The 5304-nt window shown below is 44.5% G+C and overlaps 1 protein-coding gene across 1 annotated transcript in view; it reads left to right on the top strand.

Moving 5' to 3' along the window:
- The first annotated feature begins 567 nt into the window (after nucleotides 1–567).
- The window catches only part of LOC120048143 (tyrosine-protein kinase CSK), a 45117-nt gene continuing 40380 nt past the window's right edge, over nucleotides 568–5304 (top strand). The window contains exon 1 of the mRNA XM_038993877.1: nucleotides 568–754. The gene's annotated coding sequence lies outside the window, so the exon portion shown is untranslated. The remainder of the gene's footprint in view (nucleotides 755–5304) is intronic.

Here is a 5304-nt window from a genome sequence, read left to right as displayed (position 1 = left end):
TGTTTGTGTCAGATTTGTGTTCACATATTATTTGTATGGCGGGGTACTGAGGATGCATTTTCACAGGTTGTCCACCAGATGGTTGGTTCTAAGTAGCCACAACCTGAGGAAGCTACAATGTAGCCTGTGCTGTGCTGGGATGATGTCAAAAGTTTGCCTCTGTTTCTCTTTTTACATTTCTAATGGGAAAGCCATACATTTTTAATTATGCTTAGTGGTGGCAGCTTTGAGATTAATGCATGCAAAGGTGGTGAAAATCATCAGAATTGATACTGCCTTGGAGAACATTTAACAAGATCAGGCATTTCATTCAAATGGTTAAAAAAAAGAGTTAATGACGTATCAGTAGTGAAGGACCATACCATTAGGTATTCTTCTCTCGATATCTTTTTCCTGCAAACTGCAACTTGGCCGCATTTTGTTAGGGAGATGTTATTTTTTGCTTCCACATCACTGGTTTGACCACAAGGTCGTGCTCACAGCTCACACTTCTTCAGTCAGCTGAAATTCCCCGTGTGTTGCTGCCAATAAATTAGCGCATGCGTACTGCTGCTGGTTGGAAGGAGGAGGAGGCCATCCATTTCATTTACGAGGCCTGTGCGAACTCCGCATAGAGCGAGCGTCCAAACGTCAAATTGGGATATTCTTCTTTTTACGGTAGACAAACTGGATGCTCGAAATAACAGACATCATCTTCATGGCCTGCTGCGTTAAGTTGTAAAGACATCTGGTCGACATAAAGCGATATCTTACGGTGAGTTGTTGTACACTCAAGCAGTGTCTCTATCGCCGTGCTGCAGCACACCATCTCAGCACAGGAAAGCTTGAGAATATTTTGAAATATTAGGCGGTTTTGTGTTTTTGAACAGAGTTTCTTACCGCCGTTATGGCTACATCTATTAGATGTAATTCCAAGTTGTTTTGAATTGTTCAACGGCTCCACCTATTTAACCGGTGCTATTAGTTAGCTACATTATTAGCTACATAATTATTCCTTCGATCAGTCACATTGACTGACTGGTGCCGCGACCAGGAGGGTCAGCCAGTTGATGGAACCAAAGGGTTATTTGACGGGTTGTTTGTGTTGTGGCCGCTGACAGCTCAGCAAAAACGACAACGAAAACAGGAAGTGGGTATGTTATTGTCTGCAAGGAAAAATGTGTCACTGCATGCCTGAATTGTATTGTTAATCGCCTGGCCTCGTGCACAGCTCAATGTAGTTACACTGTTGTGAGTGAATATGGTTCTGTGTTCCAGACTAATATCTGTCAATTTGTTCATTGTTGTGATTTAGGTTTATTGAGGATGTTGTGATAGTCAATCATCTGTCAACACGTTTTCTAACATTGTTGTCCCTATCATTACAAATGTTGCAATGTAACCCCATGTTATCGCGTGCTGTGGCATGCCTGTCTGAAACCATGTAGCCTCAACTCATTGTTGCCACACTTAGCTACAACCTTGTCTTTGTCATTATGAGCCATAGTGGCAATCAGAAGCTAGAGCATTTGGTTATGTCCAGTTGTTTTGGTTGTCTCTTCTGGTATTAGTTAGGCTGTAAGCTTACATGCCATTGGAAGTATAATATTGTGAATGTGACAGCGCACCATAATATTGTTGTACTTGGCATGATGTGCTGTCAGTTAGGTTTAAAGAAACAGGTGTCAAAAGCCTATAATGAATGCAGTGTTAAATATTTTGTTTTACTTTTCAGGGGTCGTGGATGGTAACATGTCACATGAACAATTTTGGCATCATAGAGGAGTAATGAACAAAATCACTTCTCTGCCTAACAAATGCCCCATCTTCACTATCTGGTTATTAAGTGCAAAGTGTAATGTAGCAGATACTGTAGCTTTGGGTTTTCCATTAGAGAAAAATCTGTAATCAAGATGGCGGGAGGAGTTGATCCTGGAAACCAGACTGCAACATGTTTGGGCTCTGTATGTTGTCTGAGCTAGGCCTTCTGCTGCCTTGTTGGGTTGTCCACCTGGCACATGGAGGCTGGGTGAGTGGTTGCATCCCAATTACCCCAAAGTGTGCTCTTGTGCACTCAAGGAAAGTGAGCAAGTATGCACTTAGGGCATAAGGGTAGGGTATAGAATTGGTATGCAGTAATTGAAGACAGGGCTGTTCTCATCTCTATCTGTAAAGGCAAGCAGACCATCTACTGATACCCTGATGAAGGCAGTTGTCAAAAGGCACTGTTTAAGAAGTTTGCAAGCAAACTTCCATTTTGCTACCCAGAGTTGCTGAATAGATAGGTTAGCTGACAACGTCATGACAATGATGTGCACTCTTCCATGGGGCAGAAGTCGGTGTGTTGTGATTCTGGATGGCCAGATTGTCATTCTTGCAAGCAAACTACCATTTGGAAATTGTAAGTGGCACATTTCATCTTTATTGATACCATGTCTTGTTTTGAGGTGTTTTAACTCATTTTATGTCAGTGCTAATATGGTCGAAATTCACTAGCTAGCTAACCAGCAACTGTAACAATGTATTTGAGAGACAAGGCTCATGGTGTAATTTTATTTTATAAACCTTGGACACAATATACACGTTGTCCACAATATAAGCCAACGCTGTCTGTTTGGCACACTCCTCGGTTTTGTTCCAAAACAACCAACCCGTCTATCTTTTGCTTTGCTCCAGTATTCATGCACCATGGTTATCTAGTGAGATAAGCGACAGACCCCATCTACTGAGGCAGACCCATGCAGGTACGGAATGCATGACCCCACCAATACACCTTCCTCTGCTCTTTGTTAATAGCTCACACTGCAGTATTGATCGACTGATGGATTGATTGACTGATGGTAGATTGTATTAGCCACTGAGCATGGCAGGCTGAAGAAGATGATGTCAGCTGTAGCTCATTTCTGCTCTCCCTTGTCTCTATGAAGTATTTAGTATTTCAGCTTACACACTCAGCAGGACGGGAGGTGATGGCTGCTCTGTCTGCTGTACACTCATTAGACATCTTAAGCCTGTCCAACAGGCCAAGGACCCTGACCTTTAAACAGTTGCCACCTTCTATTTCTTTCTTTCTCCTCCCAAATGTTTGTTTTTTTTCTCTCTGGAATGCATGTTGGTTTTCATTTGTAGATTTGTGTAGTCCTCAATTGAAAATGGCATTAAGATGATCTGGTGGGCACTAGACTAGCGTACCTAGATGTTCCTGTTTTTATTTGCTTTTACCTCCATCATCCTCAGTCAGTTTAAGTTGGCTTGGCATAGTTGTTTTTAGAGGAGAAATGTAGTTTTGATGTTAATGAGTTGGTTAGTTGTGTGTGTCTGAGCGGTGCCTGTGCGGGTTGTTAGAGGCTGGGAAAGAAAGAAATTGCCGCACACCCCCGGCTGTCTCGTTCAACAAGGCACTTCAGGGGCATGCATTTGAGTTACATTCTGTTTCTTGAATATCTAGCAGTAAGATGGCGAGAGAAGTAGCCTAGGCCTAGATGGTGTTTGTTGACATGCACTCTGACCCCTGGCTTCTGTATGTGGTGGATCATGCTAGGATCAGTTTAAGTTATCCAATCAGAACGATGTCATACTAACATAACACGTTTTAGTAGCACCACCATAAGTGTACTGCAATGCACTAATTATTTCTGTGGCCTTGTAGCCATTCAGCTTCATATTATTCTATGTCATTAAAACAACCCTGTCACTGTGGTCTCTATGTAACATGGGAGTAGAGGTGGCAGAGAGCCATATTAGCCCTGCTCTCTCTTTTCCTCTGTTGCTCCTATGTCTCCTTCTCTGTCCAGCAGCTGTGGAAGGAAGGAGCAGTGTTGTGTTGGGGCCCACAGGGAGGGCGAGACCCCTCCGGCCCTGCCTACCGCCCAGCAGAATGGGGGCATTGTGGTGGAGGTCTGAGGCACAAACACAGTGGGCGAGCATCTCCATCTGGGCAGCGGCTGGCCAGGCAGGCTGCTCCTTGAGAGGGGCATGTATTTCCTGCTGCTGGGCCTGCTGGACAGCCACAGGGATCCTCACACTTCTAAGGAGAGCACAGCTGCTGGCCTGACACAAACACACTGATACCCAGTGAGACACTCACTCCTTGCTGAGAATCATTTTACACCAATCTGACCCAAAACCCAGATTAGAATAACTGCCTAAGGTGCTATTTGTGTGATTGAGTGTTTGCGTTGGTGTGTAAAAGCACACATCTTCTTTACTTCTATAAAAGGTTCTACATAGATTTTGGTAGAATGTGGTTATCGTTTTAACACACACACAGGTTTACTGACTAAGAATCACATTCACACCACTACTTTCAGTAACTGTTGCCTTCCCAGGTCAACCGCAGTGTGTGTCACCGAGAAGGGTGACATTGTTAACTTGACAAGCCGACAGCAGCGCTGCCTGCCATGTCTGAGACCTGCTGCAACCCAAACCTTTTTTATCTCAGTAATCACTCTCAACAGGAAGTGATGCTTTAAAGACAGCACCGAGAGACATTCCACAGCTCAATATAGTAGACACAGATTTATAGGAGAGGTGATTGAAGCTCAGTCACTGAATGCCATCTATCCCTTGTTGCCTTACTCCTATGTTTTCAACCTCTTTTAGAACACCATTGCACAACCCCCTGTTGTGTGAACGGTCAGGTGGCCATGGTTAATTATTCAAATGTTGGGCTTTGGAAGGCATCAGTCAGGGTTTTGTGTTTGTGGGAGCTGATTTGAATTAATGAGCAAAAGATAAATGTTGCGCCGATGGGAACAGAAGGTCACTTCCTCCTCCAGACTGAGCCATGCAGAAGAGCTCACATCAAGACACTGTTACATATTTGACTGGCTGTGGCTGACTAACCTGACTGGCTGTGGCTGGCTAACCTGACTGGCTGTGGCTGGCTAACCTGACTGGCTGTGGCTGGCTAACCTGACTGGCTGTGGCTGGCTAACCTGACTGGCTGTGGCTGGCTAACCTGACTGGCTGTTAAATTGATGGTGGATGACGGACTGACCGTTGTTTGGCATCATAGACTCTGATCATGGCATTTGATCTGGGAGCGGGCATATCATAGAAATGTCATGTCAGTAGCTAGGCCTAGCCTGCACGTCAGCCATATTGAGGGGCTTTGCCTGTTTGGCCTATTTCTGTTGGGGATGTGGTATTAATATGTGACTCTCATTGTCTTGTCCACACAGAGCTGAGGTTGTGCTGGCCCTGTGGTCACCTAGTTAGCAGGAAGTGTTGTGAAGAGATGTATGCTGCTTGCCTGTCCTGTATTTTAGCCTGTGGTTTCCCTGCTTTCCCCACACTTCCCTAGGAGCAGCTCTATTGTAGATG

This window comes from Salvelinus namaycush, chromosome 1 (genome assembly GCF_016432855.1).
Source record: "Salvelinus namaycush isolate Seneca chromosome 1, SaNama_1.0, whole genome shotgun sequence".
Taxonomy (NCBI): Eukaryota; Metazoa; Chordata; class Actinopteri; order Salmoniformes; family Salmonidae; genus Salvelinus; species Salvelinus namaycush.
This window is presented reverse-complemented; position numbering and strand designations above follow the sequence as displayed.